General features: G+C 40.2%; 2 long non-coding RNA genes and 1 other non-coding gene across 3 annotated transcripts; 1 reads left to right on the top strand and 2 right to left on the bottom strand.

The window, feature by feature from the left end:
* Positions 1–2065: 2065 nt before the first annotated feature.
* Positions 2066–24856, bottom strand: LOC128311901 (uncharacterized). Its single transcript, XR_008290569.1, has 3 exons — positions 24653–24856; positions 12266–12342; positions 2066–2283 (listed from the first exon to the last, which is right to left on the bottom strand). It is a non-coding gene; the product is annotated as an uncharacterized LOC128311901 (long non-coding RNA).
* Positions 12252–12358, bottom strand: LOC113593271 (U6 spliceosomal RNA). Its single transcript, XR_003413362.1, has one exon. It is a non-coding gene; the product is annotated as a U6 spliceosomal RNA (small nuclear RNA).
* Positions 23494–25251, top strand: LOC113593156 (uncharacterized). Its single transcript, XR_003413206.2, has 2 exons — positions 23494–25059; positions 25161–25251. It is a non-coding gene; the product is annotated as an uncharacterized LOC113593156 (long non-coding RNA).
* The last annotated feature ends 2236 nt before the right edge of the window (positions 25252–27487 follow it).

Below are 27487 nucleotides of genomic sequence, written 5' to 3'. Positions count from 1 at the left end.
TATCATCATTTGATCACTCAGGAATCTAAGGAAAGACAGAGATAAATGTGGATACCGGTCTTCGATACAATAGGGTCGCCTGTGTGAACACTGGTCACCAGCTCTTCCCACCTGCATCAGGGAAAAGACAAGGGAAACCTATATTTCCACAGAAGCAAAAAGAATTTACATTAATGTTGCAAAATAACACCGAGGCACCGAGGGGTTGTGTGAGCTGGAATCAGTTAGCGAACAGTAGGTAATATCATGGGATGTCCCAACATATTTAAGTACACCTCACATCATTGTCATTAGCAGCCTTATAAATAATAACCACAGTGTTTTTCTTCCACAAATATAGTTCACTGGGGCTTTTGACACACTTTAACATACATTTATTCCTTTAAATATCAGAACAATTCCTGGTTGAAATACGACCCTGTTTTAGTGTTGGGAAACACACAGAAAAGCCCATGAAGATACACTCTGAACATGTGCTCTCTGGCTTTCAACTATGACAACAAAAAGTTTATGCAAAAAAAATGGGCTGTGGGTATAGGTAGGAACTTCTTGTCCATTCTGTTCTTAAGTTATTCGTAGCAATGAACAGCACTCATTTTCTGAACACACACACACACAAAAATTCTGGACCATTGAATACTGAACAAAAAAACCCTGCAGACACCTCTTCTCGTCAATCAATTCAATTGCAGCCAACATGTTTCTGAGGGAAAACCAATAGAATACAGAGGACGTAGATTATTAATAAAGTCATTTACCTGATTCAAATCTGAATTCGTTCCAAATGTCCTTATTTTTCCCATTGCAAGTCCATTTGTGAAGAATTGTCTATCTCCTTTTCCCTTCCCAATGACTACATCCAGGTTAAGGGAAATAAATACATGGCAGAAAGATGTATAACAGGATAAAATTTGGGGCTATTACCACAGGTTTTTTCCCATTGCTCTCTCTTGTACCTATTACTGTCTCCAATTTCCATTGTCTTCATTATGACTCTGCCAGTGGTAATAACTTTATATACTATCCTGTGGAGAGAAGTTGGTCCAGACACTACACTTGAAACTCAAGATGTTATACTTGAAAATCTGCCCTTAAATCTCCTCTCTGTGATAAAAGTATTGAAAGTCAAAGCTTCCAAATACATAAACCAGTGTTTTGAGAAATGGGGGGTGGGGATGCAGAAAAGAATGCATTATGATCTAAAAACATTTTTCTCACTCAAAAGAAGATAAAAGCCTGACCACAGGTAGGAAGAGGAGAATCAGAGAAACGTGACTAGAATTTCAGTATTTGCTGTTCTCTGAAAAGGACCCTTACTTTTTGCAACAATCCCCAGGGAGAGGATGAAGGGAGCAGACTTTCCAGAAGAAACTTCGAATCTGTCTATTAGAGGTGATGCAGGGGCAATTTCAAAGCAGAAAGCATGACTGCCTAGCTTCCCAGGGTTATAGCCCTAATGAGCTGCAAGACATAAAAAGAACCCCATTATTGGGACCTCAGCTACAGAGTAGCCATTCCTGAGTGGATTAGTCAATGACAGCCTCCTATATAGGGCCCAAAGCTAAGCCTAACCCCAGTGAGCAGAGATGGTGGTTATCCAGAGAGCTCATGAAGTCCCCACCCCATCTGGAAAATTCCACCCATCCTTCCCTTTGCCCAACAGCTAGAGTTCCCTGGCAATTAGCTAGTTCAAAGCCCTCTCTCTTCCTGGACACACTTTATCAGAGAATCCATGAAGAAGCAGTGATCTTCAGCAGCAAGATCCCAGAAACATCTGGGTTGCATCCCGAGCTGTCAATCTTGCTAACTTATGAATAACGGAGAGGAATGGCTAAAAAACTGGATAAGAAGGTTATCAGCTCCTCTTCCCTCCCTAGCATCTTTCTGATGGCCTTGATTGATGCCAGATTGCCTGGCAAGGAATAAAAGTGCTATTTTTAGTTGGCTCTGACTCTGAGGGACTTTTATTTCTGCTTGTGAACCTTTATAAATATTTAAGAGAAAGAAAAAGCATGAATGGAAGAACATGTGGTCTCACGGATATCCATCAAAGCTGTCTGTAGAAATTATAGATATGTATGTGTGTGTAGCTGGAGAGCCGTCTGGAGGTACAGAGCTGCATGTGTATGAATAAAAGAAAACTCCCAAGGCCTTGGAGAGAACTTCAAAGTTAAGAGGAAATCAAGGCTAATAAGGTGCACACTCTGAACTCTTTATTCAGCTGCCTTCACCACCTTCAGCCTGTTTTCCAGTCACAGACCAGCCGTGCTTACCTTCTTCCTCCTAAAAAAAGGAGAAAGGCTGGGTGTGAGAGGAGATCAGAAAATTGGGTTCGAGTTCTGGGTCCGCATCGTGCATTTGCCTGGATGAGCAAAACATTTCACCAGGCGGATCTCAGAATCCCTATATGTAATACGAGGGTAGGGCTAACTTCCAAATCGAAACCTGTACTTGTGAAGCAGTCTTCTTCCTTCTTATGACCTTTATCCAAATTGTTTCCTTCATTTCTGAAAAATCTGAAATGTCCTGCCTTTTGCGTTCTGCTATGGCACATTAAAAATTCAATTCAACAGGCATTTCCTGAGTGTCTGCTACACCAAAAGCTCAGTCCTGGCCTGTGGGAGAAAGGAAACTCAGGGGAGGATCGTGTTCTCTGGCAGAACAGTGCAGAAAGTTCTTTTTGGTTCCCTCAGGTACAACTTCAAAAGGAGTAGTTCCCTTCAGGCGAGAAGAGTCTTCGTATTCCTTCTTTCAGGGAAAGTACTCCAGTGGATTCCAGTTTTAGTCGAGATTTTGCCCACCCTTTCTGTCTCAACGCAACTCCTAATTACATGCCCTACAGGGCCAGAAAGTACACACACACGCACGCACACACACACACATATCCAAAGATTCCATCAGTAGTATTTGCTGAGCACCTACTAAGCTAAGCGCTGAGATTACAGCATCAAAGGAGCAGGACCCACTAGTCCCACTGTTGTGGAATTTATACCATAGTTGGAAATACAGACATTAAAAAGTAATTATAAACTTTATACATAAGCACAGGGTGCCATGACATGGCCACCCATATAAGACATTCTAACCATCCAGGGGCGCAGAGGTGGCTCAGTCCGTTAAGCATCTGATTTCGTCTCAGTTCGTAATCTCGCAGTTCTGGAGTTTGACCTGCTGTCAGCAGAGAGCTCATCTCGGACCCTCTGTCTCCTTCTCTCTCTGCCCCTCCCCCCCCTTTCTCTTGAAGACAAATACATAAACATTTTTTGAAAAAAAGGTCCTAACCATCCAGCATACAATGAACCCCTTTCTTGATCTTGGCACATCCCCATAGGAGGTCACAGGCAATTCTTCAAAAGCATCATCAGTATCTGAAACCAGCTCAGGAAATTCTCTCCCTACATCTTAAGCAAACTGCCTGTTGTCCTGATAGGGTAGCTCTGTGTCTCAGTTTCCTTTTTTCATCCATTCCGGGTTCAAGTATCCTGGCTGCAGGGTACCCAAACTGGCATTTCTTTAGGAAGTCAGTGCAAGCAGCCACCCCTCCACAGTTGAGGTGAGTTTTGGCAGGATACTATACCCTGCCCCTGGCCCAGCCCCAGCTCTGTAACACCACCAGCCTTCCCTTTGGCCACTCGGCTTCCCAGAGCTCAGGCACCGATGGAAGAAGGCAGCACAGCAGTGAAAGAGCTATAGGTGGTGAAGTAGGGGGTGTGAGCTCAAGCCTTGGGGCGGGTTGGGGGTTGGCTTTAATGTCTGACTCTTAGACTCAGTACAAAATTCTGCTCATGTGGGCATTAGGTCAGTAATTTCTGGTGAGTGCAAAGTTCTGGGAAGACAGAAAGAAAGAGATGAGTATATGAAACTCTCTGGGACCCCTTAGTACGGAATAAACTGAGACTTCCTCTTATTTAGAATATTAAAGCAGTGACAGTTTGCTCCCTGTGTATCTTGCTGGTCGTCATTCCCTTCCTCACTCACACATGAAAACTTCAATAAAGCAGCTCTGTTTGAGCCCACTCAGCCCACCCTGCGCTTGCACACCTCTGTGAGCTTCTCAAATAACTCCCACTCGCTTCCCATCCAGCTAATTCCAGCGCTGCCACCCAGATTGTGCAAATGTCACTTCCCTTGGGAATGCTTCCCTGACTGCCACCTCCCACAAAAAGAGCGAATTTCCCAGCAACACGTTTTCTATAACACTTTACAGTTTTATTAGCATGAACTCATTCTTTCAACAGACATTTATTGGGCACCAACCACACTGCGGGTCCTGACATGGGTCTTCGGCAGAACCATCTTCTCCACTAGGCTGAACAGCTTCGGAACAGAAACCATGCCTTTTGCCTTGGGGTCATGCACACATCTAGCTCATATGAGCCACTCAATCTATGCCTGGTCAATTGATGTAAACTGATGTAAACTGTGAGTTTCTTCTTAAAGGAGTTGATGGACATGAATTGGCAGAGAGGAGATCTGAATTGATGTCTAGGGAATTAGACCCTGTGAACAAAATGGAATGAAATTTGATTACGTGGATCTCTTGCAACATCGTAATTCCATTCCAGAGTGGAAGTCTCCACTTTAGGAGAGCTAAGCTCTCGTATCTAAGCTTCCCTAAGGGATCCCAGGATGGGATATGATCTATTCCACAGGCCATGTCCTCTTTCCCCTTTTGACTTCTGATTCTTAGCATTGCAGAAATATTACTCCCAGAAATAAACTGACCTTTTGAAAAGTAACCGAAATCATGCATTCCAGCCGAGGACAATGAACTTGATGTTTAAAAAATACATTTCTGTGCCAACATAACGAACTTGTTGGCTACTACTCCATTCTCTCAGTTTTTAGATAAACATAAATGTGATTCTCAAACATTTGTTTTACTAAAAATGCTTTTTTTTCTCTACCTTAGGAAAATGCTATTGAAAATCCAGTGGGGTGGTTAAACACTACCTTGTATCAAGTCAAGACTGTGGAATTCTTGTTTCAGTTGTGTGACTGTCCTCCAATGACTTGCATCATCCAGATAGATTTGGATGTGAGTGCATGTGACAAAGTTTTAATTCCACGATGACAAATGTGGGAGTTAAAATATAAAGCCTTGCTTTGAGTCAGATTGATTCATTCATCACTAATAATAATAATGGATATTGGCACAGCAAGTGACAGTTTACCAAACTGTATTTATTGGGTTTTGTTTTATAGGATCCTCCCAACAAATTAGGGAAATGTTTTATTATTAGTACCATTGTCTATATCTTATGGCCACAAAAACTAAAATTTAGAAACATTACATGATTTACCAAAGAGCAAAAGTAAGACAAGGTTTGGAAACTTGCACGGTATAGCAGAAAGTATGGTGGCTCCAGCCAGACAAAACTTGGTTTGATTTTTGGTTCCTCTACTTACCAGCTTTGTGATCTTTAATCATAAGAGCCATTACAACAAATATTTATTTAGTGCTCACCATGTGCCAGTCAATGTCCTAAGCACTTGGCTTGTCTTGTATCGTTTAATTTTCATAAGAGTTTATAAAGTACATTCCATCATTATCCCCAGCGATGGCTGATGAAGCGGACACAAAAGGATAAGCAACTTGCCCAGAATTTTCTAACTTCTAAGTGGGAAAAAACAGGATTTGAACCCAAGTAATGTGACCCCAGATTCTAGCCTCCTAACCACTAGGAAATAGTATTTCCCTGTGAAGTTAGTTTATCTTTCTTACCATCAATTTTCTCATCTATTAAAGAGAGGTGGGGTGCCAGCGTGGCTCAGTTGGTTAAGCATCCAACTTTGGTTTGGGCCCAGGTTGTGATCTCATGACTCGTGAGTTCAAGCCCTGCATTGGGTTCTGTCCTGACAGCAAGGAGCCTGCTTGGGATTCTCCTCTCTCTCTTCCTCTGCCCTTTCCCAGCTCTCTCTCTCTCTCTCTTTTAAAATAAATTTAAAAGCTTAAAAAAATTAATATTAGAGAGAGACAATGCTACCTACTTTGCAGGATTGTTAGGAAATTAGAAATAATATCCATCAGGTACCTAATAAAATTCCAGGTACATAGAGAGCTTTCACTAAATTTTCAGATTTTACTAACCCATATGATATTTTCTATGACACACTATGCCAGGATTTCTAACCTGAACCTATATATGGGTCCACAAATGAGCTACAGAGAAAGTGCAAAGGTGTGTGTGTGTGTGTGTGTGTGTGTGTGTGTGCGTGTGCATGCATTTTTTTCTAGAGAAACTGTCTGTAGTTTTCATCAGCCTCTCAAAAATATCCGTGGCCCCAATAAAACAGTACCACTTTGGATTATCTTGAAAGAAGCCATACATTCTCTGCCTCTATTTTTTCATATGGAAATATATTCAAATATTTTCTTCAGTCAACATCAGCAGCAGAAATGGTCAATTCGGCTTACTGTTATCCAACTTTTAATCACAGGTTATTTTTAAAATCCATTTATTTAGACGTGTATAATAGAGTTTGAGAATTTCTGCCTTCTGTATTCTCCCCTGGCTCTATTTGGGGTTGGAGAAAAGTTTTCCTAAGTACATGTGAGTGCGTGTGTTTCCATGAGCCCTCAGGGTGAGTGATTTCTGTGAGGCAGGCTGAAGGCCTGGCCTCAATTGGCTGCCCTCCACTTATCGGAAAGCAGCGTCCATGTTTATCCTGTTCCCTAATTAATCTCATCCCGGCCAACAGCAGACTACCACCAGCAGCTTTATGCCTCACAACATTTGGCGACCATGTGGAATGCTGGGGAATGCTTGTGGTCCTTGCCTTGTTTGTCGCCGTGACTCACTGGGCTCTGCCAGGCTGATGATGAGAAGTGGGTGTCAATGGGCACGCCAGCCCTGTAGCCAAAAGAGCTTCATGGGAATGGGCATTGCCAGGGAGTCCAGAACCTCACACGGTCAAAGGACAGTACAGGCATCCGATGCTGATTTGTATGAGATTTACGGCAAGTTCAAACCAGCCTAATCCTATTTTTAGTGAAGAAGTTGGTGGTGAGATCACAAAGGGCCTTACTTAATTAGTCACCCTACCTGAGAATGCACAGGGAAACAAATACTACAAACAGTGTGAAGTTGTGATCCCCCCTCCTGTTCCACGCTGGCTTTCTCACCATTTCTTGTCTTTTATTTCTGCGTCTCCGTCACCACTACTGCCCACTTCCTTCAGCTGGTTCTTTGAGAAACGCAGCTGGGTTTCATGAGTTCAGTGAGTAGAACTAAATATTCCTGGGCAAAATCAAGGTATGAAAGTTATGACATCTCCTTGAGTACATAGTCCATGGTCTTTGAAAGATTCTAGAGAAAGACCATAAGGTCCTCTCCAAACCCTCTTGCTCTTAGATACTTCATTAGGGCTTTGCCATTTTCAGTGTTGGATGCATTTTAACATGAAAGTGTAATTGTTCACATTTATGTAGCTCCATTGACCAGAGTCTCCGATGTTATTATAATCATCTGTAAGGTATGCAAAGGAGAATTGAAGACAAGAATACTATTTTAAGTGGTATAAGGCTTTAAAGGTTTTAGACCATGATCCCTATTTTCTTACCTATGAACTAATGTATCATTTTTAACAGGTAATGCCCCAAATTGTGAAGTATACTTTAAAGTCCAATATTAATCAGAGGAGATGGTTAATAAGCAACGCTTGGTTTATTTTGAAGCTCTAGAAAACACTTAGTGGAGGTGTGAATGAAACTTCAAATTGATGATGACCTCCCTTAACTTAAAAAAAAAAAACTCTCTTCAAATTTCCCACCTAAACTACCATTTTATCTCTCACCTTCCTTTCTCAGTCACATTTCTTGTTCTCCTCCCACACATTGCCCAAAACCTGTAAGCTGGGTTCTTCTCTCAACACCTATAGAAACTAGCTTCCTACAAGTGATGTATCTAAATACCATTCCCCATCTCAGAACTCCTTTCCTGCTCATTCTCTTTGAACCCTTCACAGCGATGCCTCCCCCAACTACCCTACAGATTCCACCTTACTTTCTGTCACCCATCCTGCCACTATTTTCCCTGCCACTTATTTTGACATTTCTATTGGCCCATTTTGTGGAAAGCTTTACTATCAGATATACTCATTATCCACTGTTGCAGCTTGTTCCTTTACCTGAGAGTACTTATTAAATGTCCAATCATGACTTGGAAGTCTGCTTCTACCAATATGGCGCAGAGACTATAAAAACCTCCCAGCTACAAAATCCCTAGAAATACCAGATAAATATATAAGAAATCATTCAGATAAGGAGAAACTACCCAGGACATATGAAAATAGGAGGAAAACCAAAATCATAGGCAGGATGTTGAATAATCCTGAGGCTGTCTTTTCAAGAAAAATCCGAATTCACAATTTTGATCACCTACCACACAGCCTCCTGTGACTATGGTATGAAAGCCTCAAACTTGAGATAGACTAAAGAAAGAAAAGCAAAACATCTTCCAAAATGTTCTCTCTCATTTGTTATCTGCCTAAGCAAATGGAATCACAGATTTTTCTGCCAGTCATCTCTGCGGTTTCTGTGTTATCCTCTCTCCAGAAACCTGTAACCTGTAACCTGATACCTAGTGTACCCAGAAAAGAGTCCTGGCCCTCAGGTGTCTTTAGGGTTAGTTCCTATTAATTCTTTCCACTGGATAAGTTTGTGTGGCTGGGCTTCTCTCTTGGTTATCTCAGGCATTCTCCAAATCCTCTGATGAGGCTAAATTCCTTCTGTGTTAAGCAGGAACACTGACACTATCTAATTCTTACCAGACTCTACCTTGACGATCTTCTGTGCCACCACAGTGTGACCTCAATGATGCTGTCATGTCATTTTGAGCATCACATTTGCCTAAATTCTCTACTGGTCACACCAAACCTACAACTTCACATCCCAGTCTATAGCCCTCAGCCTGGATATTCATGCCAGCAAATAGAGCAACCTGAGAAGCTGCTGCCTACATACTTTTTCCTCTTTCCTGGAAGGGAACACTTCTAACTTAAGAGGGAGACACCTTGAAATGAAACTTAAATTTTACCAACGACTGGGATTTGTGTGTGTCTGAACATGTATCTGGGGAATTGGTATATCGGGTATGGTCGTGCCTACCCAAAGTTCACGTGCATGAGAATGTGATGAGTATCTTGGGAGAACACCCATCTCAGGGAAGAAAGGGTTAGGGAGAGAATACAGGCTAAGATATAAAGCCTTGGTCATTGAAAAGAAGAAGCAACTTTGAGTTTAACACAGTAGCAATTTCTATTTCTCATATACCCCTCCAAGCCCAGAGCCCTATGAAATCCTGTGTGTAAGCTGCATAGAAATGGTGTGTCTGTTACAGGGATAAAATGCAGAGAAGTGAAAGTCTTTTTTGTGCTACGATAATTACCAGGCTGAATTTCTAGTTGCCATCTTGTATGCTCAAAAGTGAAAAGAAATCTCAGGCCTAGGTTTGGTGGGAGGGTTGACTGAAAAAGATGACATTTGTCCTCACAACAATACAGTGTCCCAGAGTCCAAGAGACTGAAACTCTGGCTTCAAATTCAGCATAGAAGAAGAAAGGAAGCAAAGGTCAGAGTGGCATGAGATTAAGGAAGGTCCAGGAAGAAGCAATAGGCACAAGAGTAAAATTTCAAGATATTGACTTGGTACAAGTGTTTTAGCTTCAAGGGGTTCCCAGCTCCCCACTTTCCACTCAGTAGGTCTACATCTCACTAAGATTCGCCAGCTTCACATTCCCATTGCACTCTCTACACAAAGAAGGTTATCAAGAAGAGGACTTGGCGGGGCACCTGGCTGGCTCAGTCAGTTAAGCGTCTGACTCCGGCTCAGGGCATGATCTCGCGGTTCGTGAGTTCGAGCCCTGCGTCGGGCTCTGTGCTGACACCTAGAACCTGGAGCCTGCCTCGGATTCTGTGTCTCCCTCTCTCTCTGCCCCTCCTCCGCTCACGCTCTGCCTGTCTGTCTGTTTCTCACACAAATAAATAAATATTTTAAAAAATTAAAAAAAGAAAAGAAGAAGCTGTAGCAACTAGTGCCAGAGTACCAGGTTATGCTGTAATAAGTTAATATAACCCACAAATACTTACTACAACCCCTTCCCGTGTGTCCTGGTCAAGCAACTCAGGCTTGCTTAATTATAATTAGCTCCCATTATCAGTCTTACATCTCTTTCTCTTTCCTTTATCCTCATTTTTGTGCCATGATCAAAGGTATATTTTTCAAAGTCTCGCCCCCTCCTACCTCTTAACAATGTATGAATCCTCATATCCCCTGATATACCTCCTGGAAAATTAATATCACAGGTATGCGATGAAAATTACTATGATATCTTCCTCTGAATAATAACTGAATGAAATGACTGGCCTAGCTGGAAACAGAAAGAGATGATTCTAAATATACAATTCCCCTCTTAAGCAAAAGGAAATTGATCTCATGTTGAACTGTATCCACTTGACACTGACAGAATAGCTTACTATGTATTTAACATAGTAGAAATTTTGAATGGATAACAGATGGAGGAATCATATTGTGTCTTCTGGTCATCACTCCAGAGAATGAATGGACCCCAGTGTTTCTAAGCACCCTGGACAGTTCCTTTGCTCTCATCAGTCCTACCCCTTGCATCTTTCCATTTGAATAAATGGGTCATATTATCACTACACAGGTTTAAAAATTGTATATCAGAAAGTATCTCAGCTGTCATCTTGCACAACTTCTTTTTTGAGAAGTGAAGAAGCTTAGACCCAGGGGCCAATTACTTTGTCCAACGTCACTGCTATCTTGTCCAGAATAAAGAACAACAACTACAACAACTTAAGTCTCACGAGTCCTATTCTGAAAGCCTTCTCTACAACATATTGAGGTTTCCTAAGTTCCTCTTAATCATTACTTTGAAAGGAAGAGAATCCAAGAAGGTTGGAAAACTCTAAACATATTTATTTGCCAAAGTTAACATTCTCTCCTTTTCCACTCATCTTCATAATCTGAAAGTGTGGTTTGGAAGAAATCTGTGTCATTCTTTCTACCTAGTTGAGGTTAAAACTATGCCTTATTTATCTATATTTTTGTTCATTTTTTTCCCATGCCTCTGTACATGGTTAGGACATGAAGATGTCACAAAAACCAGTGTCTCCAAGAGGCATGCCCCTCATGCAGGAAATAAGAGATTACATTTCCTTTAAGACATTATCTTATATGTACATAAAATACAGTTGATTCAAAATGCTCTTAACCTAATAATAAATCTTTGAATGTTAATTGTGCCTTTATTTCCAGCACACATTTGTATCAATAACCTCATGTTTAAATCACTAGGGTCTTTTGCTACTGTTGTTTTTGTTGAAAGCTAATGCTGGAGGTGATGTACCCATAGGAACCTCTAAAAATCCATTTTTAAGTTTATTTTTATTTATTTCAAGAGAGAGATAGAGAGAAAGCAGGGGAGGGGTAGAGAGAGAGGGAGACGTAAGCAGGCTCTGCGCCATCAGCACAGAGCCCAATGCAGGGTTCGAACTCATGAACCATGAGATCACGACTTGAGCCGAAATCAAGAATCAGATGCTTAACCGACTGAGCCCCTAAAAATTCATTTTTACATAGCATTACTTACACTCATCCATTCTTTCCTTTCTGCTTTACAGCTCTATTGGAAACTTTCCTTTTCAATCAGTTTCTATTAATGAATGTTAACATATCACGTTTTAGGCTAGGCTAAGATGAAATAGTGTCAAAAGAAATAAACCTTTCAACAGCCATCTTCATTTCCTCTTTTCCTGATTTTCCTACTGCAGTAGAAGTTTTCTTCCTTTTCTTAAATGTCCTTTATCTTGACACCTTTTTCTTTTAGCTACTATACTGCTAATATATCATATTTACCAATGTAACTGTTCTATAATACATCTAATTCTTAATTCTTAAAATCTTATATATCTAGTCTCACCTTTCATCCTTTCTGATCAACTAAAGTGAAAGCCACAGCAACCTCCCCCACCTCCACCCCCCCCCCACTTAACCTTTCTTATCATCTGCAGGACCAGAACTGTTGCAAAAGTTATTTCTGCTGTTAGAAAGATTATAACAATTGAGTTGCCACAGCCCTACATTTCATTTGTATCCCTCCTCACCCTATATCTAGAAATCAGACATCTAGCATTTCTTCTTTGAATATGATGTGGCTATAGTGTCATCAACAACACTCATTTTTTTTTAACACCCAAGTGCCCTCCTTACTCCCCATCACCTATTAAAAAAAAAATATGGCACCTTCACGAATTTTCGTGTCATCCTTGTTCAGAAGCCATGCTCTTCTTCTCTGTATCATTCCAATTTTAGTATATGTGCTGTTGAAACAATCACATTCATAGATTGTTGTATTCAAAAAGACTTTTCAGAACTCTCTCAGAAGCACAATATCACATACATTAGGGCCACAATTGTAAAACTTATTTATATTAATTTTCTGGACATTTAGAAACATAAGCAGAGTACTTATTCTTGGCATATCTTTTTTACGCTTATTTATTTTGAGAGAGAGAGTGTGTGTGTGTGTGTACAAGTGGGGGAGGGGCAGAGAGAGAGGGAGAAAGAGAGCGAGGGAGAAGCCCATGCAGGCTCCGTGCTGTCAGTGAAGAAGACACAGGGCTTGATCCCATGACTGTGAGATCACAACCTGAGCCAAAATCAAGAGTCGAACACTCAACTGACTGAGCCACCCAGGCACTGCCTTGGAATATCTTTATAGACTTTAATCAGTTTCTTAGCTGTAGCAACCTCTAAAAGTGTCACAAATATTTTTTTGAAGACTTTATTTTTATTAAGACAGTCCTATTATTTTAAATTTTGTCCTAAACTTTCTTGCAATCAATTTTCTTTTTTTCTTTTTCTTCTTCTTCTTTGTTTTTGTTTTGTTTTGTTTTTTTAAGAGAGAGAGAGTGAGAGCGGTAGAGGGAAAGAGCAGATCTTAAGCAGGCTCCATGGCCAGTGTGGAGCCCAACAAGGGGCTTGATCTCACAACCGTGAGATCATGACCTGAGCCAACATCAAGAGTTGGACACTTAATCGACTGAGCCACCCAGGCGACCCCTCTTGCAATCTTTTTAAAAGTTGAATTTTTGTTTAATAAATTTGAAATTACTGGCATTGCCAGTTGACTTGTCTTTTAGACCCTGTTATGTTTTAGTAAGAAAAATCTCCAGGTGGTCAGGTGAGGCCAGACAAATACTGCTAAATAGGGAATACTCTCAATTCTAATTCTTTGTAAGGAAGTGTACAACTATTTCAGCTCAAATGTCTTCGAAGTTTCTATTTGTGGGTTTCCATCTAAATTACTTTCACTTTGTATAGGATCAAACTCTTCAAACAATGTGTCTCTATTTGCCACATTAAAAATGGTGGCCAGAAGAGAGGGGGCTGGGGGCTGGTCAAAATGGGTGAGGGGTTGCTAGAGGTACCGGAACTCCAGGCATGGAAGGAATAAGTCATGGGAATGAAAGGCATTCATAGGGAATATATTAAATGATACTGTAATATCGTTGTATGGTGAAAGATGGTAGCTACACGTTTGACAAGCATAGCATAACTCATAGAGAAGTCGAATCACCATGTGGTACACGTGAAACTAAAGTCACATTGTGTATCAACTATACTCAGATTAAAAAAAAAACTTAATAAAGAAAATAAATGTCTCATAAAATGCAAACGCTGCAAAATCATAAGTCTTCTCAACTTTATTTCCATTCTGGAAGAAAATATAAATGCATCAAATTAAAAATAAAGTTTCCATGAAAAGACTATTCCCCAAAGCCAAAATATTTCAAGGTCTTATTGAATTCAGAATGAAGGCTTACATATGTTGAAACCTCACAGCCTCATCAGACAAGATATTCCCCACGCTGGTATTCAAGATCAATTCTTCTCCTGCATTTGTATTCGTTTTCAGGATTGTCTTGCATGAAAACTTTGTAGCAATTCCAATTTTCTAAAACCTTCAAAAACTGAAGTTGTATAGTGTGCCAATTATTGAAAATTCTTTTTTTTTTTTTTTTTTTTTTTTTTTTGACTGTAGCTGACCTGCTGGACCTCTGCTTCCCACCTGTCCTACAAAGGAAGTTGGTTCCCAGGTCCTTGGCCCTGGCTGTGGCTATGCTGGCCCGGGAATTTCTGGGCCCCAGCTACCATGAACAGCAGCAGCTATAGGCCAGTTGACAAACAGAACATCCCGAAAATTTTCAAAACAGATGTCCAAGTGATTTGGAACAAAATGCAATTAAAATCAGGTAACTCATTCACACACACGAAAGAAAGAAAGAAAGAAAGAAAGAAAGAAAGAAAGAAAGAAAGAAAACAAAAGAAAAAAATCAAGCTTATAGAACATGTAAGCTGATTTACATAAATTTTTAACATTTGTAAAATATGCTCATTGACAGCAAAACATTTACCCCCTTTTTATTTATTTTTTTGTATTCAACATCAGCTTCATAACAAAACATTAAGTTTAATTGTTTTAGCTGTATCTATAAGAATAGTTGTAAATGTTATGAGCAATAGCTTCTATTTTTGACTATGGAATACTGTGGCTTGTTTGGATGGATGCAATCTGAATAATATGTTCGTCACTAATTCCATGCACATTTCTATTCCACAGGTCTCTCCATTTAGTAACAAACACTGATCATCCGGAGGGGGTGAGCCACCAAACTTTGTGCTTATATTGTCATCACAGAGTATTTCATTTTGTTTCAATATTGAACATTTTCCCGAAATGACAGTAGCATTCAAAATAATGTCAGAAATTTCACCTCTGGAAGAATGAACTTCCAGAAGATTACTTGATTCCATGACTGGGTGGGTGAAAAACTATTTTTGGAACCATCTTTAGGGACTTGCGATTTGAAACATATGACTCAGCCTGTTTCAGCCAGGAATCTTTCAGAGAATTAAACTCTGATGCTCCAAGGCATCCATTGTGTGCAATGGCGTGCACATCTGCAATGGTATAGTTATGTACCATCTTTGGGAAAATTGAGAAAACAGTCTCTCAAGTCACTTTTCTGCGTTCTGTGGCTCAGCTGAGAAACTCAGTTGATCGCACTAATGTAAAACTGTCATCATTTAACTGCTACTGAATATGCTCTTCTGTAAAAGGAGCCAACACAGTAACAGTTACTACTTCAGTTCTTGTATTGTATACACAAGAAAACTCGGCATAAAAAAAGGCAGAGAAAATAATTTAGAAGAATGTTCCTTTTTTAAGTGTGCATAAAAAAGTCAAGCTTCACATTATTGTCTGTAAACACACCCTCTAGAACGGCAGAGACTAAGCCGTTGCCTTCAAGCGTGATCTTCTTAAACTAAGAACTCTCTGGATGCTGGTGCTTCTTCAACAGTTTTGTGTTGTCATGTTGCCATGTGGTCAGTGACCGCGCCACAGCCTCTGGGGTGGACGGTGAATGTGGACAAATGTTGTGTGCCAGGGACGCACTCGTCATCAACTTCCATGAGAATGAAAACTTGGTCCTTGAATTTTCATTGGTGCACTTTTCTCCCTCTTGGACTTATTTCTGTCAAAAAGGTTTACTGCCAAAGAAAAAAAATGTATCACCAAACATTACAATATTGGCCATAGATTATACCCTATCCGTGGTGACATCACCTTAGCGAAAGCATTCACACTAGTCAGTACCTGATCTACACTGGACTGCCCAGTTTTCAGTTCAGGCACACATTTCATTTATACCTCACAAAAGTTCCCATGTTTGTCATTGATCCTGCCAACTGGTGGCCTGGGGGCTTTGTGCCTCCTTCAGGTTAGAGCAGGAATCAGGGCAAGGCCATGTCACAACTGGCTGGCAAATCAAGATGCCACCAGGGCAGCAACTATGAATGCCTCTACCAGCACCTCTCAAGGCCAGAAAAAATGAACCATCCCACACCACTTGCATCTGAGTGCATTTCATCACTGAGCATCTGACGTTCCTCCCTTGAAAACGAGGCATCTGCGAGTTGTGTCTTAAAGGAGTGATATAACCCCACAGTCAGTTCACACCTCCATTCAATATATACATAGCTCACACAATACTAGAGATCAGAGCAGAGGCATTATTAGCTACAGAGTAGAGGTCCACTAAGACCAACCTAACAAAGTGCTGTTAATGCAACAATTAATATCTCTACTTCATTAGCCAGTGAACAATGCCGAGCAAATGCTAAATTGGAGGGAATGCTGGACAGCAGGTAAAACCTGGAGACGGTTGCCAGCAAATTGAGGCGTAAGATTCCTTGAACTATAAGGAAACAAACAAAATCGTCTAAGCAGAATTTTTCCTTGAAATATTTTCATTTCCACGTTATAACATTCAATAAGGATCATGGTTTTTATTACACGGTTTCTTTAAGAAAAACAATCTCTGCTAAAATGAGTATATTCCAAAGGACAATTTATGGGGTTGAACCAAACGAAGTTGCCATTCTTTACAGTTCAAAAATAGTTGACTATCAGCAACTTTGTATTGATCATCTTAACGCCTCGAGACAGTCCACCGTTCAGATAGCACGTTGTTGAAACCAAAGAACGAGAAAGAGTTTTGGAGGAAATGCATTCTAACCATGAAGAAAATGTACACATTCCAGAAGACGATTAGAAAATGGAAGATCAATCAAGGGCTAGAAAAGTCACCAATGGGTCTTTGCTTTAATTACATCCCGAAAATTTTGTGAAAATCTTGTGTCGAGCGAGATCTACCCTGAAGTATCCTCAAGAGGGTATGCGTTCAGAAACCAAAAAGAAACCAGAGGCTCACAGAGGATACCAGTAATTTGTCTGGCACTTTGCAAAGTGAGAAAGAGAATTGAAAACGGAATGGGACCGATTAGACTCGAAAAGAAAGAAAAGCAAGAACAGATTCTCAGGGAACCTCGGGCCTTGCCCTGAGGTGTACCAGTCACGCACTTAAAACCCTTTAACATCAAAACCCTGTTTAACACATGCTAACGCCCAGCTGGATGTGATTTTCAATCCTCCCCTTAATTTTTCTCAGGTGCTGAACTTGTAAGGGCCCAGCTTCACGCAGCTCACAAGGCGGGCGGCGGGGGAGTTCCTAACTCAATGCTATTCCACAGAGGTATTTACGGCAACGGGGGGTTGCGAGGGAACCTCTACTGTTTTCATCTGGGACAGCAGGGAACAGGCGGTTTTGGGCAGAGAGGTACCGGTACTGGACCTGTGATTGGTCACCTCTCTCACATACTAGCTGTGACACCCACCAGATCACTTCATTGCTCTAGACTTCATCAAGAAAGGGGGAGCTTGGACCAGGGAAGCTCCAAGGGGATGGTTCTGTGCTATTTTCCTGAAATTGGGATAATGCAAAATTAGCAGACCACTTCTGTTCCCTTATTTGTGTTCTTAGGTAGCTCCCAAGAATGGAGAGAGACAGAGAGACAGAGAGAGATCCTAGGAATCTTTAATGTGGAAGAAGTTACAGGATCAATAAATAAGAGCAGAGGCCAAAAGTGGGGTCCAAGTTCAGGGGAGGAGGGGGTGAAGGATGAATTTGTCTGTTTTGAGGTTACTTTTTACCAAATCTGCTTCTGAGTGCTGTGGAAAAGAAACATCATTTAAAAGGAGTTTATTTTTGCTTCTTGCTGAGATCGGTGTGACTGAAATTCAGCCTTGTTTTGTTTTTTGTTTTTTGTTTTAATTCTCCTGATGTTTTTCTGTTTGTTCAGTCCTGAGCTCTTGAGAGATATTTTAACTCCGAAAGAGAAAGAAAAAAACAAACTACAGGGTAACATTCTATGTCTGGACATTTTTCTTATAAATTCTCTCTCTCTTTTTTGGGGGGGGAGTGCATATTTGAGGAACTTCAAAGCATGTGTTGTTAATCACTCTATTGGCATTTCATTAATGTTTGCAATTCTGACTTATTAAATCTAAATGAAGTCCTTATTGGAGACATTTAATATATGCTACAGTATGCTATGAGCAGGGTAAAATGTCCCGAAGGATGGAGGAAATGAATTTCCCTGCGTGTCTTCCAGGGTAGCATTTTTTCCTGGAAGGATATCCTCCAGAAGCAGGAGGACGCCATTGTTAGTTGTTTGAAATACAGATATTTCACCTGCAGTTAACCTATTAGTGGATAATGTTGTTTTGACTGGAGATACGAAATGGACCATAAAATAATTGTTTAGTCCTCATTGTTTAAATAGAGACACCAAAACTATCCAGGGTATGGGCTTTGCCTAAGGTCATGTAAGTAATAACACGGTCACACCTTCTAACTTCTGGCCCTTGGTTTATCCCACGGCATAAATTAAAGAACACTTACTCACTTCTGAAAGTTCCCTTATCAGGCTACCATCTTGGATTGGCTGGGTGACCTTAGGTTGCATGACCACTTGACCCTCACTGTTTTTTTTGTTTTGTTTTGTTTTGGTTTGGTTTTTGTTTTCTCTCCTGATAACTTGGAGGTTTCCACCTTACCCAGTTGAAGGTGGCAGGTTTGAACAAATGAGTCCATCTGTCGAAGTCTGTATTAGAGACAGTCAAGCAGGAGAGGTTGGATAATGTAGGCTTCAGAGCAATTATCCCTGCCCCAATTCCTTAAGGATTTTCTCTATGGAAACCTCTCCACTGTTCCTCCAAAGATCAGAATATTGAGAAATACGTGAGCCTGTTGTTAGCAAAACTCGGTTAGCTAATCCCCCGCCCTCATTTACACTAGCATGTCTATGATCCCTGTTCACCATTCTGAAATCCAAAAAACTCTGAAACCAGAAGTTATCCTCAGTGAGTCACTAAAACTCATTCGGCAACAAAAGCTGGTAGAAACTAGTGTGTTTATTTATAGTCTTTATTTATCCTAGAGAGTATGAATATTCAGCCAGTATCATGGCATTCATTTACAGGGCAGGTATCCAGAACTTGCTGGGGGGTATAACATAATGGCATAGACATTATATTTCTAAACTTTACAAAGTCCCCGGTTGCAAGAGACATCTGGCAATTTTGGATTTTGAATAAGAAATATATACAGGTTGACCTGCATATAAAAGTTGTGTGCTTTGAGAGCCTTGGGAAAATTCAAAGCATGATTTGTGGCACTCAAGTGACATGATGTGTCTCATGGTGAGGCAAGAGTTGTTTTGGGTGGCGGCATCTCTCGTGTATGCAGAGCATATGTTTCCGTACCATACCAGAAGAAATCACGTTGACTTTCTCAGAGGACAGTTCAGGGACATTCTTTTCAAGAACTGACACGCTCCATAGCTTAGATCCAGAAGTAATTCTTGCGCTTGGAGTACATATGTACAAACACTCATGAACTGGGGACTCAGCAAATGCAACGAAGTTTGCAGTTAAGCTAGTGACAACTTCCCCCAAACAAGTGTTCCATGGCCAACTGCCAAGACAGAAAAGAAGGCTGTGACCAAAAATGCTAGAGGAGCCCTGAATATTCCTCCTGCTCTTGAAAACCGACAGTGCACATTAGTTGACTAAATGCTTGGAAGACTCCTGCAAAAACAATAACTGTTTAGCTCCTTTGGCAATGAAATCTTTCATTTCCAAAAATACCTCATAACATCTCAAAGTGCTTAACATTTTCACGAAAGAAACACTGAGAACGTTCCTTGCTGCCGTTGAATGTGACTAAATTCCAGGTTCTCTGCCATTCCTAAATAGGATGACAGATAGAGAAGAGCAACAAGGAGCCAGGTCATGGAGGAAAGGTTATAGGCACGTGGATGGGAATATGAGTCTGACAAAGAGAAGATCTGGAGTCTTCTGATCCATCGCTGATTATTATCTTTAAATGTTCCCACTACTATCATCAGAGTTTCTCCTCCTGTGGCTATAAAGCTCCTTCAGATAAAATTTTCCAGTTGGCCTCTTTTAGCTGAACACAGCTATTTTCTTGAACCATGGTAACATACTTCTAACATGAACTTTCCCGTATGAATCATTTATGTGTCAAGTTCAGCGGCGTTAAGTTCACGCACATTGTTGTGCGATCGTCACCACCATCCATCTCCCGTTTGTTTCCATCTTCTCAACCTGAAACTCTGAACCCATGAAACAATACCTCCCCCTTCCCACTTTCCCCCAGCCTCTGGCAGCACCGTTGTACTTTCTGTCTCTATGAATTTGACTACTCTGGAGACTTCCTAAAGTCGGAATCACACAATATTTGTCCTTTTGTGGCTGGCATACTTGGCATAATGTCCCTAAGATTCATCTATGTTGTAGCACATATCATAATTCCACTTCTTTTTATGACTGAATGATATTCCATCGTATGTACATTTTGTTTCTCCATGTATCCATTGATCGACATGAGGTCTGCTCCCATCTTGAGGCTATTGTTGATGATGCCCCAATGAACATGTACAAATATCTGTTTTAGCCCTTGCTTTCCATTCTTTGGATGTATACCCACAAGTGGAATTGCTGGATCCTATGGTTATTCTATGTTTAATTTTTAAAGAAACCATTATACTAATTCCAACAGCTGCACCATTTTGTATTCCTCCCAGCAGTGCACAAGGGCTCCAGTTTCTCTCACTCCTCATCAATACTTGTTATTTTCTGTTTTTCTTACTGGTAGCCATCCCAATGAGTGTGCAGTGACATCTCATTATGACTTTGCTTTGTATTTTCCTGATGACTAATGACGTGGAGCATCGTTTCACATGCTTATTGGCCATTTACGTATTTTATTTAAAGAAATGTCTATCCAGGCCCTTTGCCCATTTTTCAATCAGGTTGCTGGTTTTGTTGTTCTTGTTGTTGATTTGTAAGGTGAACATAATTTATATATATTTATATATATAATATATATTTATATTTATATTATTTATATATTATATTATATATATAAATTATATATTATATATAATATATATTATTTATACATATAAATAATATATATAATATAAATAATATATATAATATAAATAATATATATAATATATAAATATATATAATATATAAATATATTTATAATATAAATATTATATTTATATTTATATATTTATATATCATATATATTTATATATAAAATATATAAATATATTACCTCTCCCTAAAGGTAGAATTCACTGCCTCTAAGATGGTGAATTTGTATGATTTGAAATGTTCAAACAGAAGCTGAAATTGTAGCTCTTTAGCAATTTATTTCCTTTAATAAAAAAAATGTTCATGCTCCAGTTAAACATGACTGTTTGAATGCATGCATTTATTGACACGTCCACTTGAAACTCCACTAAGTTGGAGTTTCAGTGATTCATTCCACAAATATTTATTGAGCACCTACTATGTATCAGGACTGTTTTTGGCACTGGAGATAGAGCAGTGGATACAGCAGTCTCTGGAACTGAGGAACATATGTTGTGACATGTGAGGAGTTAGAAAATGGAAAATGTTGTGATTTCAGAATCACAATATGTGCAAGAAGAGAATTTCAGGTAACAGGACCAGAAGCAAAAGGCCTTGAAACAAGAGAATGCTCGGTATCTTCAATAAAAGTGAAGGCTAGTACGGCAGAGAGCAGTAAGTACAGGGGGTCAAGTACAGGAGATAGAATTTGAATAGACAGAGCATATAATGCTACGGAAAGGCTCTTGGATTTTATTCCAAAGATAAAGGGAAGTCAGTGGATCACTTTGAACAATGGAAATGCATGAGCAGATTTTGATTTTAAAAGGTCACTCTGGGGGTGCCTGGGTGGCTCAGTTGGATAAGCTTCTGACTTCGGCTCAGGTCATGATCTCACAGTTTGTGAGTTCAAGCCCCGCATTGGGCCCTGCACTCCACTGACAGCTCAGAGCCTGGAGCCTGCTTCAGACTCTGTGTCTCCCTCTCCCTCTGCCCTCCCCTGCTCATGCTCCATCTCTCTCTGTCTCTCAAAAAATAAGTAAAGGTTATTTTTTTTTTAAAGATCACTCTGTCTTTTGTGTAGAGAATGTTCTTAGCAGGCCAAAAATAGAATTAACTATTAAGAGTAAACCAGGTGACAGATAATACTGGGTTGGTCAGGTCAATAGTTGTAAAGGTAATGAAACCTCAGAAGTGAAATATTCTTTGAAGGTAAAGTCAATAGATGTGCTGATGGATTGAATAAGAAGGTAAAAGAAAGAAAATAAGAAGATCTCAGCAACCAGGTGATTGTGCCATTTGCTGATATGAGGACATGAGAAAGGCAGGTTTGGATGGAGAAGAAGAGTTTGGTATTAGAACGTTAAGTTTGAAATATAAATGACATATCATAAGGATACGCAAAGTAGGGAACAAGCAGAACATTAGGCTGACTTAGCAGGATAGAGAAAGAGAAAACTTCCTCTGGCAGTTAAAACAAACAAACAAAAAAAGACTGATTTACCCTATCTGAGAAAAGATCAGGAATTTGAGGTGATAACTTCTGAAAATGATCGTGGAAATAAGACTGAAAATAGCAAAGTTGATTAGAAGTCTTTGTAGGAGAGTTGGATGCAGAAGCCTGCGTCTCTCCCTCCATTCAATTGTGCATCTGCCTATTCTTTGTTCCAGCAGAAGAATAAGGGGCTGCCTTCTGGATTTATCGAACCAAAGACATTCTAGAGCTGAAGACATGAGGTTCAGGAGAGTGTGGGAACATGGCACTGAAACAGGAATGTTACATTACATTACACTGTATGTGAAGACCCCCCCTATTTTCCTACTCCAACTTGACTGCCAGGGGGTAATCAAGTTTATTTCTCCCTATGGAAAACCACAGATTCTTCTTTGAGGGATCTGCCTAATACACTAGGAAAGATTCTGAGATATGAGGAGTCTCAAAAAAAGTGACCAATAAAATCACCCTATAGAGAACCCCACCGGCCCACAAGGTACACTGCAGCAGAAAAAGTTTCCAAAAAGTTTTTATTTTTTTATGTTTATTTATTTTTGAGGGGGAGAGGAGCAGAAGGAGAGGGAGACACAGAATCTGAAGCCGGATCCAGGCTCTGAACTGTCAGCACAGGGTCTGATGTGGGGCTCAAACTCTCCAACCACAAGATCATGACCTGAGCCTAAGTCAGATGCTTAACCGACTGAACCATCCAGGCACCCTCCCCAATGGTTTTTAGTGAATTGTTTTTAAATATTCAAAAAACCAAAGAATATCAGATATTTGAGGAAATTCTGTAATATGAAAGATATACCAAAACAAACAAAAAAATCAGAGAGCTAAAGAAAACAAAAACTATATTTATAATTGAAAACTTTGAAAAGACAAAAGTTGTAAGTCAATGAAACAAAAATATACAGCTATAAAAAGAATGTTTAGAGAGGTTAAAAAAGAGATTTTGGTTGTTAAAAATATCTAAACTATGTTTAAAAAAGTATCAGTGGAACCAATGAATAAGATTGAGAAAATCTCACTCAAAGTAAGACATACAAACCAACATACAGCAGAAATGTATTAAATGTAACTGAAAGTGTTAAATATAACTGAAAACCAGTCGAGAAGAGTAGATATCCATAACAGGAGGTCCAGAGAGATAAAATGAAGGGAAGAAAATTACATAAGAAATTTACATAGAACCAAAGAGCGTGAGTTCCCAGATTGAAAGGGGCCCAACAAGTACCCAGCACAAATATCTATGACACAAAGTGAATCACATCATTAGGAATGAAATTTTAAAATGTTGGAGGTGAAGAATAGACCCTAATAATCATGAATGAGAAAAAAAATACAAATCAGATTACCCACACAAACAAAGGACTCAAGTCAGAATGCCATAGAAATCTAAACCAACCTAGTTGCTAGGAAACAAGAGGAAAAATGCCTTCAAATTATGAGGGAAAATGATCTACCTAGAAAGTGTATCATCCCATTATAGATTAAATGTGAGTAAAGAATAAAGACATACTCAGATTGCAATTTAGAATAAGGGTACTTCCAAATACTTTTCCAGGATTTATGGTACTACTTTTTTCCACCAAACGTAGAGGAGAGACAAAATGAAAGAAAGGCAGAAGATAAAGGAAACAGCCACACCAACAAAGGAGACAGGAGAAGGAGAGGCCCAGGATGATATGGGAAAGCCCCAGATAACATAGCTACAGTGGGCAAAGAAGACAACCGGTCCACATTGGGATAGGAAAATGGAGGACCACAGAAGATATTTCTCCAAGAGGTCAAAATTGATAGAATATCTCATATGTTGGAAAATATTGAAGGGATGTTGACACTTTTGAGACAGTGTGCTGGGTTGATTTTGTTCTGGGGATACAGGAAACTAAGCAGGCAAAAAATTAAGAAAAATTAGTAATGCTAGGGAAGCAACATTGTACAAGAAAGGATATATAATCATAGTAGTCTGCATGGCTCAGCTGCACATAACATTTGGTATTATCATGAAAATGTGAAGACTAAATACACCGCCAAGAAAAATTGTCCTATATCTATATTGAGAGAGCAGATGGGAAATACATGTAGGGAGGGAGGATATGAGAACGAAATCTTTCACAGTCGGAAGTTAATGGAAAATGTTTAACTTCATTAAAAAAAAAAACACATGTTTTGTATTGTCTACACTTAGTTTGTCTAATGTTCACTTCCCTTTGATGACCACCTCAACACTGAAATCTGGCTTCCACACTTGTCAATAGCAAATATCACCGATGACCTTTTTATTGCTTAGGCCAAAGGACATGGACACTTTGTAGCTTTTGTGTGTCTTCTCCACAGCCATTTCTCTGTCGACCTGAGCTCCAGTTGCAAACAGGCAAGGGCCCTCTTAACATGTTATGGATGTCCCAGAGACTCCTTGAGACTGATGGGTCAGAACCTGGACTCCCTGATCACAACCCAATCCCCACCCCCCACTCCCAGATCCCCTACTCCTTATCTCATAGTCCCAGGCATAGTTAATAGCACCATCATTCAAAGCATTATGGAGCAGACCAGACCAAGGGCTGATCAGAGGGAAAAAACCTACTGTAATGGCTAAAAGCTTATTGGAAACAAAGAAAACCCACATCTATCAGATTTCCTCTCAGAGGGACATGTCAAATAAACCTTTCTCAGTCGAAGGTAAGTTTTCTAAGAAGTATGCTCTAGTACAAAGAGAGGATCACTAAACCCTCTTCTAAAGTGGGACAGTCTGCTTAATTGCTCTCCTTTTGTTAGTTTAGGTAGAAAAAGCAAGTTTGAAGCCAGAGGACAGGAGAGGAGAGGCTGAGGACGTTTGCGAGGTGCTATGTCAAATAGATCTGTTTGATAGGGTGCTACTTTATTTACTGACGGGAGACTTCCACCTGTTAGAGTCTGGTTTACCATTACCCCCTCAACTACCTAAATCATACACCTAGATCATTACCCTTTTCCATACAACCCACAGGCAGCCAGTCACCACCGAGTCCACTTTCTCAATCTCTTTTAATCTGCCCCCGAAACTCTTTTCCCCCCTTAACCTGATTTCAGGTCCCGAGTCTCCTCATCTCTCGCAGAATTCTTTCAGTAGCTCCCTAATGGATTTCCATCCTCATCAATGTTTTTCTTCAGTTTCACCTTCTTCCCCACCCATCCTCTGTATAGGTTTCCACTGATTTTTTTCCACCCAAAACGTGAATCAGATAATGTCCCTAGGTGACTTACAACTTTGCGAACGTCCAAATGTCATTATTTAGAAAAGAATGCTTTACGTGACTTCTACGGCTTACTTAGTTTCACCAGAAGGATTCATGGCCAATCCCTGCACAGATCAGTACATACTGGGTGTGTGCTCACCTGTACACAGGTACAGACCTCCACCCAACCTGTTAATTGTCCAGCCTCTGGGCATGTGGGCATTCACACCTACCCTCGGCCTTGAAGGTACTGCCGCCTTCACTTACCCCCGATAAATCTTACCTGAACAAGGTGCTCACACAACTGTAGCTTTTAGGAAGCCTGCCCTGCACCCCCTTGTCCGTGTTAGCAGTTGCTCCGTCTGTGAGTTCACCATACCCTATGCATACCATTATCTTCGTCACTATCACATTGACTTGAGATCTTTTTTGTTTATTTTTCTTTGCCTTCTCCATTAGACTAAGTTCCTTGAAAGCTAAATTCACATAAAACTCCTAGTCTAGTACAGAACAGTTAAATAAATTAAAATACATTGAGTGCGTAGTTGATCTTCAGAACTTTGTGGGGTGTATAAAACAGGTTTTAATATCACCATTTTAAAGATAAGAAAACTGAGTCAGAAGGGGTGGATGTGACCCAGGCTAATAAGGGCCAAAGTATCTCGAGAACAGGAGTCTCATGCTCCTCAATTGTTCGGGAGGCTAGGTTTTCATGCACTTATTTATTCAGTAAGTACTTACTGAGCTCCTACTATGCGCTAGCCATCACGCTAAGCACTGAGTGAATAAAACCAACCAAAATCCTTAGTTTCATGGAGCTTGCGTGCTAGATAACATCAAGGTTTCTACACTTTTAAGATTCTACACTGCGATACTCTAATTCAGAGAAGGTGTCTCCCGTTTGCAGAAAGGAGAAAAGCAAACTATCTTCTAGAGCTATGAAAGCAGAAAAATCATGGGAAAATGTTGCTTTGTTTTCTAGAAGCAAAGACGCCTCCTGAATCTGCCCTTTGTAGGTTCTTGTTGATCAGCAAGCCACAATTCAGGAGAATGGGACACACACCCGGAAGCCAGCGGGCCCAAAGATATTTCCAACATGCATTCTCTGCTCTTGTCTGCTCCAGGTGCCATATTTATGCTCACCTCAGGGCTTTTGTTTATGGATTTTTCCACCTCTTCTTTCCTCCTTTTTACTCAAATCCTACCCACCTTTCAAGGTTTAGCCCATTTCACACACCTTCTTGGCAAAACCCAACTCAATTTGAAGACTCACTAAGGCCAACTCTTTCTCAACACCAAAGATTATTTTATCTATTATGTGTAGGATTTTTTTTTTTTTTTGCCAACTAACGGGGTTTTCTGAAGGAAGACATCATGCCTTCTGCTTCATTAGCATCTGCTAAGTCCTGCACGTGTGTGGGGCATACGAGAGATAACTAAACAGCACTGAATGAATGAATGATTGATTGCTAATTTCCAGTCATTCGCCATCTGATACTCTCCCGGAAGGGATATAAATGCCTCCCTATGAAAGGGACACTTCTGACACAATGGCAGGAGCATCCTGCCCCAGTGCTATTGGCCATGATTCGGTTCTTCTGAGGGAAACATCAAAGGGGAAGCAAGACAGGCCTGGCACACAGAAGCCAGCCTCTCACTTGCTCCTTATACCTCGGACAGCAAAATGCCAGAATGAATCTCTCGTCTGAGCCATGAGGTTAATGTGGCCATTTATAGATAGAAGGAGATTAGGTATGTTGAAAGGGGAAGGTTTTTATGCTTTGCTTTTGATCCCGTCTGGCACTCCCCAGAGCTGCCATGTGCCCCACACCTGATAAATACTGTTTTATAAACGGCAAAGAAGAGAATTTAAAGCCATAAATCTATCCCCA

This window comes from Acinonyx jubatus, chromosome D1 (genome assembly GCF_027475565.1).
Source record: "Acinonyx jubatus isolate Ajub_Pintada_27869175 chromosome D1, VMU_Ajub_asm_v1.0, whole genome shotgun sequence".
Lineage (NCBI taxonomy): Eukaryota > Metazoa > Chordata > Mammalia > Carnivora > Felidae > Acinonyx > Acinonyx jubatus.
The sequence above is the reverse complement of the archived record's forward strand: the minus strand, read 5'-3'. Positions and strand labels throughout refer to the sequence as shown.